Here is an 11,697-nt window from a genome sequence, read left to right as displayed (position 1 = left end):
CCAGAGGGTTCCAATTCAATCCAGAGAGATTAAAGGGTCCTCTGATTCGATTTGGATTCAGGGATTTGGCCACCAAATCGAGCTGAATCTCCACCGAATTGAATCAGGGACCGAAGCTTTGCACAGCCCTAATACCAACACCTTTTGCTCTAACGTTATCCTTCTCTTCTATCACCACCTTCTTCAGTTTCTCTAAGTGATTATGGCTGCTGTCCTTGTAGTACCCAAGCATCCCACAAAGATTAATGATATTATCCTTACAACTTCCAGGAGGTGGCAAAGAATTATCCCCGTTCTACAAATGGGAGAACTCAGAGTGACACAGGGAGATTTTGGTCCTTCTCCCCATGCAAGCATCCTGTCTCATGTTCCTCATATGTCCTATCTAAGCTTTTGACTGCACTGGCCTCTGCCTGACCCTGACAACAAGCTCTGAAAGGCAGTCCTATCTGATGTACCCCAAGCCAAATGAAAAATGCACTGCATCTCTCACTGCCTTGCTCACTGCAGGTAAAGTGGGGTGAATGGATGCTGGGATCAACTAAGGCACCTTGTATATCTTGTCTTATGCCACAGCCACCTAAGTAAGGGAACCAGCTGAGGCTGAAGATGTTGGCTAGTTATATAGGGTTATCTCAAATCCTCTGCTCCTCCAATGGCGAATCAGTGATCTGATGTCAAGGAGTGATTGGGGACAACCCTGCCTGGGGACTGCCTACAGCAGAGCCTCTGAGACGTAGCATATAGGTTGGTACATGCCTGAGAGATGAGCTGCCCCAGAGACCAGCCTTGTGGCTGGACATTTCCAGACTCACACCAATGGCTGCCTGGCACTAGTGAGAGTCATCAGTTTGCATGCCCCTCCTCCACAATGTGGCCATGGTTTTAACGTCATGCTCCATTGTAAAAGGCAGTAGCTGTGGGATCTTACCCATACCATATTGCTTGTCTCACTTCTCTAGGACCAAGGACTCAGAGCAGTTTCATCCCAGGACCAAGAGCTGTTTCATCTCTGGAAGCAAGGTAGGGCGCAGTTATTTGTGCAGAGAGTCCTGGCAACTAAAGCCCTTTAGAAACCCATGGCTTTGGGGCATCATGAGAGACAGACGCCGCTTTTTCTATCCCCCAGGCATGTTCCTGCGGGAGAGAAAACGCGCAAACCAGGACGGGGCTCCCTGATCTACATTGTGTTAGATTCTACAACCCTCAAACTCTTTCACTTCCCCAGCACCCTTCCTGTTTATCCTTTGCAACACTAACAAACTTTTTCTTTTCTTTTGCCCTTTCAGCCACAGCTGGATGTTCTCTCGCATTTCAGCTCCGACTCTGGGACGTTTTGAGCGCTGATGCATGCCTAGGTAAAATGTGTTGTGGTATAGCCAATGTAGATATTTCTTGCTGCAGCGTTTTTGTTCAAACGGAAGCCTTGGGCTTTAGTAGTATTCGTGCCTAAGGAGGCTCTGAAAATACGTATCTGGGCTGAGGACCAGCACTCCCTGCTGAAGTCGAGTACACTAGTGAAGAACAAGGTGTTACTCAAACATGAAATAGCTTCAGAGTTTTTTTGGTAAACCGTGAATTACTGAAATCCCTCTAATCTGCACGTTGAGAGGGATTGCTAATTGCATGGTGCATCAGTTTCCTGGAGCTTTTCTCAGACGGAGCAGTCTCTGCCAGTACGGACAAAATCGGAACAGCACTGCCACTCCTCCCAGACAGCGAGTCAAGGAGGAGGACAGAAACAAGGTTGATTTCTGAGCCAGGAGCAAGGTATTGATTCTATTTAACAAATCTCTTTTCTTTTCTTTTCTTTTTATTACTAATTCTTCATCTTTTGTTTTCAGACATGTGGCAGCTTGCATGTGGTAAAGAAACACAAACTTGTAACTCTACAAAATACAGCTCATCTATATGAGATTGATATTCATCTAGGTTCTAAGGAACAAAATATTCATTAGAGATCCATTAAAGCACTTTTTACCTGTCTTCTGTCAAAATTAAAATGCCTTTTTCTATAGGGAACGCATGCTTTCATTGAAAAGCATCAGCAGTTCCCATCAGTGGTAACTGATAATTTACTCCACAGTCCACAGAGTAAAAAATATATTACTTAGATATGGGTTGGTTTAGGGATTGGAGTGAAGTTTGATGTGGAGGTTTTCAACTGGGTGAGGATATAAAATCTCACTTGGCACAAGAAGTCAGATTCTGTTGGGTAAAGTGAGTGGAATCGCATGGATAGAACATTTCCAACCCAAACTCTTCCTCCTTTTTTATTGTGCTAGAAAAACAAGCATTTATTATTAGCTTTATTAGCTGCACACTTGCCACGTGAGTTTTCTCCTCTGCATTTTTAGTTGTAAAGTATTCCTAACCCCAGTCACTCAAATATCATGACTCAACCTCACCCCCACCAAAATCATGTGATTGATTTAAGACGCCTCAGATATTTTTTTAAAAGAAATATAATATTTTGTCTTCATCTTATTTATCTTCTGGTTTTGGAAAATGTATGGCACAGGTCTCATTTTAAAGCTTTCCTCAGAAAGCATGAGGTTTAGAAACTTACTTTCTTTTTTAAATGCAACTGAGATTCTTGCAGCTATTTCAGTTTGCTGCTGGGCTGTAAGAATAGCATAAGTCTCGTGAAAAAGTTACAAGATATCCAAATTACTCATACCACACTAGAAGGGTTAACTAGGTTGTGTTCCTGTCCGTCTTTTTCTTGTGTTAAAATTGTTAGTATCTCAATAGGAAAGTGCATTATTAAACAAGAAGAATGTTGGGGAAATTAAAAAGTTTAAGAGTCATAGAGTCTGATATAATCTTAATTTTGGTGGCTAGGACCTCCGCTATCAGAGAGGATCTTTCCTTTGCAAACCATTCCCTATTCAAGCCAGGGATTCAGCATAACAGGTTGAACTGACCGTTGCTCTACAAAATCACTTCTGTCACAGCTGCTGGTTCTTTGCACCTGGCTCCCATCTGTTTCCTTTCTCAGATGTGCTTGTAGGCTGGTGCTGAAGCCACTGTAAGTGATGGCCCTTTAAGCCTCCCCTGGAGACCTAGACCTGGAGTCATGGTTGGTCTCCATATTCCTACAGTGTAGCTCAAGGCAGCTGGTTGCACCTTGATGCTAGTTTTACACTGACCTTACCCACAACATAATTTAGAGCAGCCTAAGGATACTAAACCGGTGGTGCTCAACCTTTGCACACCCAGATCTGGACCACGCCACCTCTGCCCAGTCCTATATTTTGGGATTGGGGCCCAGGATCCTGTGCTGCCTCCACTAGGCTCTGCTTGCTGGGATTGGGACCACAGGCCCCCATGCCACCTCTGCCCAGCCCCGCATGCTATGATTGGGCCCCGTGCTGCCCTGCATGCCAGATCTAGCACACAGGGCCGTGACCCAGGCTTCCTCATGGATCCGTGGGAAGCCCTGAAGGCCAGATGACAAGGCACTGGGGGCAGAGGACCTCTGCTGTACCATTTGACAGTGGCTCTTCAGAAAATAACTGAAACGTAGCAGTGCTCCAGCCCTGTTCCTGCCATCCTTTGTGGGGAAATACCAACTGAAATGCTGAAGGAGGTAGCTGTGTGCACACTCATGCGAGGAAAGTTCTTGCCTGGACAGTTTTCTGGCTCCTTCTTGCCAATGTGCTGGCCCCAGAGAACCTGGCCAAATACTGTCACTACGTTGGCACATCCAGGCCTTCTGACTCAAGTGTGTCAGATAACATGCAAGTATTTGGAGCAGAGACATGAGGACCGTGTTGGCAGACAAGATCAGGGTGAGATATTGCGGATATTCTTTGAACGTTCACAGGGAACGTGATGAGAACTCATGACGATGTATAAATAAACCGCGCCTTGACCTAGATTTCATCGGACTTGAAAGTAGGCACAGATGTGCAAAAGCAAAGGCCATTGTTAAAATCTTTTGATACTTGATTTCACAAATCAGTACTGTCTTAACAAAAGGGGTGGGTGTGACTGTAAGAGCCCTAAAAGAGGTAGAAACACTGTGATTTTAGTATTGGTAAATGCCAAGTCAAACTAAATGTTGTCCTTCAGTCTGAGGACAACTCCAAGATCATCCAGCAGTCGGGATTTTGCATGGTTATCTATTATTGCATTGCCTAAAGACCTCTGTCAAGAGTCAGGGTCCTGTCATGTGAGCTGTTGAACAAATAGCACAGAGACTGTCTCTGCCACAAGGAGCTCATAATTTGGGATTTAGACAAGATGTCAAATGCAGTGAACCAAAGGACAGAGGAGGGCAAGAGGAAAGGAAGCATTTGCAGCAATGGTCTCTTTAGGTGCAAGCCATTGTTGGCCTAAACAGTGCAAGTGAGGAAGAACTGCTCGTGGTGTCTGGTGTGACACCATTACCTGATGTAAGGGTGTGAAATAGTAAAAATGCAAGTCACCTAGCTTGTAGGCTGTGCATCATGGGGCAAGAAGTAGCAAACAAAAGAAGTCTCATGGGGAGCGGCAAAGCTTCTTAAGAGAAGTAAGTTCCCTGAGCTGAGATGTGATGGTGCCCCAGGGAGAGGGCAGAGTGAAGGAGGCCTGTCCAGCCAGTGGGAGCATGGTCAGGAAATGGAAGAGAAGTTGACGTGTGGGAAGCAGCCAGACCAGGATGAATATCATCTTCTTTCTGGGGTCTGCATTCACAGGTTTCCCTCACCATGACCAACCAAAAAATTTGCTCTATTCTTGTTAAATTAGCATTGACTGAGGGGCTGGTGTATGTGGTTTGTTCAGATTTCCACAGTCTTCCCCTCCCAAGTCAGAAAATAAGAGTGCCTTAAACATTCCCAAGAGGGAGACTGGTGAGGCTTGTCCTCTCTTTCCATGACAATAGCATTGTTTTATGAGGCTAGGGTGTCAGACCTGGGGGGCTGGGAGAGCCAGAGCAGACTGCTGTACGTGCTGCGCTGCACTAACTCTGCTTGCGGTTTAGGGGCTAGTATGCACGAGGCACAGGTGGAGCGTCTCAGCAGGGAACGCCTCACACTATTGACATATGTACAGTCCTTTTCTGGGTGAGGCTGGGACTGATTGCTATAGTGCTTGGTACCACTGTGTTAGGGGTCCAGTCTTCCTTTGACCTCTCTTTTTTTGCATTTGTCGGTGTGAAAATATGCTCCTCTGGTGATTGTGCCTTGGTTTGACAATTAGACTCAGCCTTAGTGACTTGCAACCTTAGGCTTTGTGATGTGGCTGAAAAAACCTCTACTCACCCTTGATGTTCTAACCCCTAGCATTAGGGCTTTGTGACACACTGCACTGTGAGCTGCTCAAAACCTAATTGGTGTTAGTGCTAGCTTGAGTTTGGAGCAGTCACACCTTAAGGCAAAACATTTTCTTTGACTGTCCCCCCCACCTGCACAGCTGTGAGTTGCCAGTACAGGGTAAGTGAGCCAGGACAGGTTTCTGTCCCCGCATTAGGTGAGGATGTGACTACACATTAATAGAACATGAGCTGGTAACACAGGTCAGAGAGAAACCTGCCCTGCAGTGGTGAGCTTTAAGCTGCCTAGAGTGTGCTTCAAACCAGTTTCAGGTGTCAAAGTGTGGACAATACAGGGGTTAAGAGCTCCAGGAGCTGCCTAAAATTAATGTGGAACAAGGTCCTTAGAAATCCTTCATATAGAATCTGTTTTGGCCACAGAACGATGCTCATTAATGAGAAACTTGACACCAGTCACAAGTGTAAGCTTTGGACCTACTAAGCCAGTGGTTCCCAACCTTTTTTATACTGGAGACCAGCAAACTCACTGTGGACCAGCAATCTAATTTACATATTTAAATTTAATATAAAGCGCTGGCACCTGCTGCACACCCAGGCGGCTCCATGCTCACAACCAAGTGCCTGGCCGGATCTCTCCCCACCCACTCCTCTGACCCCACTGTGTCACAACCTGGCAGCCAACCCTTTGCGTCCCAGTATCGGGCCATGGCCCAGTGGTTGGGAACCTCTGTACTAAGCCACAGGAAGTGCAATGCTTTATTTGATAGAATACCAAAATTTGCTTCTTTGTAGTCAAAGGATGAACTCAGGAGGGAATGTGGCTGGTAACATTTTGAAACCATGTCGTGTATGCTGAAGTTGCGCAAGCTTTATTTGCAAGAAATAATTAGCATACGCTCGATTGTCAAAACTATCACTAGAGGTGTGAGCACTTTAAAAAAGCCTCCAAGTGTGAAAAACTGCTAGATTCATGCCTGGGTGAGAACAGGGTGGAATTCACTACTGGGATGCTGTCGCATCGCAGGAGGCTGCATGTGCAGGAGTGTGAGATGCTTTCACCTGCTTACATTCATTTCATGTTCACCTGTCCAGACACTATCCTTTCCTTTCAGCTTCCCTAGCTTCAGACTTCTCTCCAGGTGACATTTCTAGCCATCTCTCTCTAGGGGAGTCCATCTAAAGCAGGAATGGGCAAAATGGTGGATCCGGCCAGTGGCCAGATTTCATTTCCCAGCAGCTCCTGCCCATGTTGCTTCAGCAGGTCTTCATGGAGCAGTGGGGCTGTTACAGTGTGGGACCAGGGTCTCTACAGAGACCAGCTTGAGCAGCACGCTGGCAGGGCACCCTGCTGGGCAGGGAACTGCTTAAGGGCTGGAGCCAGCATCTTGCAGTGGTGACAGCATGGGCTGGAGCTGGGGCAGGGCCATGATCCACTGCCTGCATGTCCCTGGGGCAGCGGATCATGGCTCTGCCCTGGGTCCACTGCAAGATCCCAGCCCAGCTCTGGAGCAGCTCCCTGCCCAGCCACGTGCCCTGCCGGCGCCGCTCAGACCAGTCTCCATGGAGACATTGGCCCTGTGCTGTCATGTCCCCACCACTCCTGAAGTCTCCATGGAGACCTGCACAATGGGCTGCTGGGAAATGGAGTCTTACATGGGCCCGATCCAGCCCGTGGCCCAACCATGATCTAAAGACTTTCATCCTAATGCCTTGTTCCCCTTTTCTGCTACTTCCTAGCTCTCTGTATACTCAGTTTAGCTGGGCTTGCAGCTTCCTTGCTTTTCCTCACTGTTAAGATCTATTTTGGTAATGCATTCCACCTTTTCTTCTGCAGATCCAGACAGCTGTTTCACTAGGAGAAATGTGTAAAGCCAGTGGGGTAGTCAGGAGGCATACCAGGTAGTCTGGATAAAAAAATATTCTCTTGAGTTTTCCGTTCTCTGTCTCAATTACATGTGAGCTAATGCAGGAAGTGATAAAAATCTTAGGGCTAGTCACAAGCCTAGTAGAGCAACAACAACTCTTAAGGAAGTCAGTCAGAACAGTGAGTATGTGGTATCCCTTAAAATCAAGCCAGAATTTCTGTTCTTTGACTTCTTTAGTTGCAGTTTGTGAACACTTTAGAATTCAGATCTGAAGTGTTTGGGGCATGAAATCTAAAGCGCCAGCCACCACACTCAGACACACACCCCTGCAACCCTTTGAAGGTAGGTTACCAGGTCTGATATGTGAATTAGCTCCAGAAAGCTCTGTACTCTTCTGAGTCTCTAAGGCATGAGAGCTTTTTCTCTCCCCCTCTCTTTTCAAAAGGACCCCAGCCTAACAGAGTGGTGAAACAAAAGTTAATCCCATTGCCAGTGTTTCCTCATCTCCCTAAAGTAAAGGACACTCTTAAATGCTTCATAGATTCTGACCCATGTAAGCAATTTAGCTAGTCTGTGAGAAAGGAGAAACTTGCACATGCTGGTGATGAAATGTAGTGGTGAAAAGGGCCATCTGGAGCTGTGGGTTGAGTTAAATTCAGTGCGCCCTAGGGAACAGAAGCCCCAGATTATGACTAGACTTAAACTGAGGTGTTGAAGCATGGCAAAACAGAGATGCCCCTGGTGTAACAGCTAGCAGCAACCGCTGTCGCTCCTACAGTCACTGCTTGTGATGGAGACCAGTGAGCTAGCCATTCATGGATGAAAGGCAGTGGCTGCCACACCTAAGATGACTTCAGATGTTCAGTCAGACCTCCAGTTCTCCCAAAGGTCTCCCATCACTGCTGTCATTTTCAAATGAAAGCCGTGAGGAAGCTAGTAGGTTCAATCCTACTGAAACAACCGTTCTTGTGTAACAGCAGCTTCCCCTCTCGCTTGTCCTTCAGCATTGTGTCTGGCCTTTAACCTGTTTCAACACATCACGATACTGGCTGGCCACACATCCCTCTGGTCTGTTCTATCGTGTGGATCTCCACTGGCTACTTTGTGCTTCTTCTGTATGTAGGACACTCATTAAAGAAATGAAGGAAACCCCTGCATCTCCTTCGGAGACATCCAGGGTCTGAGACATGAAACCTGAAGTATGCAGGGTCTTCTTCTCTACAGCACATTTGACCATTTTGTTACACATGCTTGTGCTTGTTTGTTGTACTTTGCAAGATCTTTCATGCACCTTCAAGCAGCGAACATTGCAGCAGATGTTGCATAGTCTAAGGCTCTGTGCTGCAGTCACAGGTGGGTGAACCAATGGTATAGCCCCAGTTCTTCATTATTTTTTCTCTGGAACGTAGGCAGGTTGAGACATTGCCGCCTTTGCTGTGGTTCATCAGCCCCTGGTGGCAAGGATTCAGCTGCTGGAATGTCCATTGTTTTGCTGGTCTTTTCTTCAGTCTCTTGTTCCACAGCTGTAATTATGTCTTCTTGGATGTGGCATCAAGAGGTTGAGTGCTGCTGGTGAGGAGGCTACTGTGTGACTTCAGACATTTGTGTGCTGTGGGATGGTCGTACAGTAGGGGCCTCACATCTTGAGTTTGTCTCAATCATTCTGTCTTGCTGGCCACTGCTCTTCTGATGTCAGGCAGAGTGATGCCAGCCAGCAGGTACACATTATTAAGGCTGGTAGGCTTCAGACAGCTTCTGATGCATTGGCAGCTGTCATTCAGAATGGGGTCAAGGCACTTAGCATGTACACTTCGCTATTATACAGGGCATACATACTTGGCAGAGGAGCTGGAAGCCAGAACAGCAGTTCAGATGGTTGAGGGGCTAGCATCCCCAAGTTGATGAACTTACATAAAATGTTGTTACGAGTGCTTGCCTTTGCTTTTGTGTTCATGATGTGTTCTTTGTTTGAGAGGGTTGACTGAAGGTGACTCCAAGGTAAACTGGATTTGAACAGTGGGATAGTGGAGTCCGAAGTCATGTAATGTTGAGCTGGCGGTTGGCCTCATGGTTTTTGAGATGCTTGTGTTTTTGCTGGGTTCTCACATAATTGGTTTTCACTTCTCAGCCTCTTGAAGGCTCAGATCAAGTGAGTTTAGGCCAGTTAGTGCCTTTCTTAGGGATTTTTTCAACATGGTCAAAGCCAGAGTTTTGGGCTGTTATGCACAGGTCATCTGCATAGATGAAACATTTTGATTCCAAATTGATTGGTAGATCATTTATGTAGATGTTGTATAACAGCGGTGCAAGTACACTTCCTTGGGGGAAGCCATTAATCTGTCCCTTCCAGCTGCATCTCTTTCCATCCAGTTTGATTAAAAAAAGGGCTGGCTTTGAGCAAGGTTCATATCAGCTGTGTAAGGTCTAGATCTTTGCCATTTTCAGCATCTTGTGAAGGAGTCGTCAGCGGTTATCTGTATTATAGGCAGCTGTTAGGTTTATGAACATAGATCCGGTGATTTGGCCTCTTTCCAAACCATCCTCAATACATTGAGTTAGATTGAGCAGCTAGCTCATTTTTTAGAAATATTCGATGTTCATCCATGTATGGGACAAACCAGTTCAGTATCAGTTGTCCATACAATTTGTATGTGTGGCATAGGAAAGAGATAGGTCTGACGCTCTTTGGGTGAGAGAGATCTTTCCCTGGCTTTACAACTGCCACTACCTGAACATGTCACCATATCTATGCAATTTTTTGACTGTCTGTGCATGAGTTTTATAGGCAAAGGCATCGGTGATGCATAGGGGGTGTGTGCAAGTGCACGTGCACCCCCTGCGAAAAGTGCCGCTAACACTGTGGGCGGCCGCTGCCCCCTACCCCCCACCCCGCCAACACCACTGACAGCATCTGCGTGCGATCCCCAATCGCCACTGGCTGCCACCACCACTGCCAACGGTGTCTGCAGGTGGTGACAACCTCCGCCCACCAGCCCGCCACTGCCACCGCTGCTTACTGCCGCCGCCTGTGGGTGGTCACCATGCCCCCGCAGCCTCCAGGGGCATGCAGCATTCATGGGCAAAGAACCCATTCTTGAATCTAGGGGCCAAATTGCTTGATTTGTTCCATAAGCATGTCATCAAGGCCAGCAGCTTTCATGGTTTTCAGTGCTTTAATACCAGCATTCAACTCTGTTGTTAAGAATCGGCTTGTAAAACCCAGGTCTTTAGGGCACTTATACCTTTCCAGCCTAAGTTTTTTTTGTTTGTTTGTTTTTCGTTTTTGGACTTTTCCCATTGAGAAGCACCTAGTGAACAATTTGGTTAATGGTGACATTATGATGTTGCTCTACCTTTCTTGGGTTGTTGCCTAGTTTATGTACTGTCAACCATGCCTTTTTCCTGTTACATGTCATACCAGTTGTCTGAATCAGGCTGGCAGGATTTCCTGCATTCTTCTGTGATGGCTAACATGAGCTCCTGGCCTGTAGAGATGGTGGTGGTAGTAAAAAGGTCTAGTTCATACTGTCATCTGTAGTCTTTGTATAAGCTAGCGGTTTGAGGAATGAGGCCTGGGTATGCAGGGTATCAACACTAAAGTAGCCCCCAGTGTGCATGTACATGGTTTTGTTGAATTATTCCTTACTGAAAAGTAATTGGACAGGCTGATGTAAAATAACTCATAACTGTAAGATAATTCTCCAGGCTGTTTGCAAACACTGGATTTGAAGTATTTTTTAAATTGAGTGGTTTTGATTTGTTACATATACCACATGGTGCATTCTCGTCCCCTAGATGGGAATAACTCATAGGGTCATGATTCTCACGTCAGATACTTATGCTTGCAGACATAAAACTTGCTACCTTTGACAAAACTCTAATGCTAACTTAAAAGGTGAAGATATAGCTGAACTATTTTTGAATTAATGCTCCAGGAACATTTATGTTCTACCTCATTGATATAAAAAACTGAGCAATATAGCATGAGCACTGAATTATTTTACTTTTAAAGTGCACATGAATAAGGAAACAGTTTCTCATGAGAAAGCATTGCCCCTTCAGATTCTTCAAAAATGTGATGAGCACTAATGGTTTTAAAATGTTGTTTCTGACAGCGCTTTAGTTGTGTGAAGAGCACCCGGTGCGGTTATGTGCTACAGAACTACATAAAAAATCAAGCCTCTAGAGGAGGAAACCAACTTATTCTTTGCTTACTCTTATACAATTGCATGCAAACATGTACCTGCAGCAGCTCCTTTGCTGCCTGAGGATGTTCTCAGGACACTGGTTTAAAAATGATGTTCTCAGTAAAGCCAGTGTGTTATATCTGTCTCTTTGGGTTTCTTCAATATGCCCCAAAACCCCAAATAAATAAACCTATGCCTGTATAAATCAAAACAGACTCAGACAAATACAATATATCTCCTCTCACAATCCAGACAAACAGAGCTGGGAGGCAAGGCATGGACTAAGGGAATGACAGAGTTAGAATGGGCCACGAGAGTCATCTGCTCCTACCTACTGTATAGACGTAGGCTTTGCTATTCCTAAGCCTATCCAGCCTTTATTTGA

At 45.9% G+C, this 11,697-nt stretch overlaps 1 protein-coding gene across 1 annotated transcript in view; it reads left to right on the top strand.

Moving 5' to 3' along the window:
- Nucleotides 1-919: 919 nt before the first annotated feature.
- The window catches only part of GPR132 (G protein-coupled receptor 132), a 26,978-nt gene continuing 16,200 nt past the window's right edge, over nucleotides 920-11,697 (top strand). Inside the window, exons 1-2 of the mRNA XM_006032174.3 lie at nucleotides 920-1,023; nucleotides 1,290-1,770. The gene's annotated coding sequence lies outside the window, so the exon portion shown is untranslated. The remainder of the gene's footprint in view (nucleotides 1,024-1,289; nucleotides 1,771-11,697) is intronic.

Source organism: Alligator sinensis, unplaced genomic scaffold, assembly GCF_000455745.1.
Source record: "Alligator sinensis unplaced genomic scaffold, ASM45574v1 scaffold171_1, whole genome shotgun sequence".
Lineage (NCBI taxonomy): Eukaryota > Metazoa > Chordata > Crocodylia > Alligatoridae > Alligator > Alligator sinensis.
The sequence above is the reverse complement of the archived record's forward strand: the minus strand, read 5'-3'. Positions and strand labels throughout refer to the sequence as shown.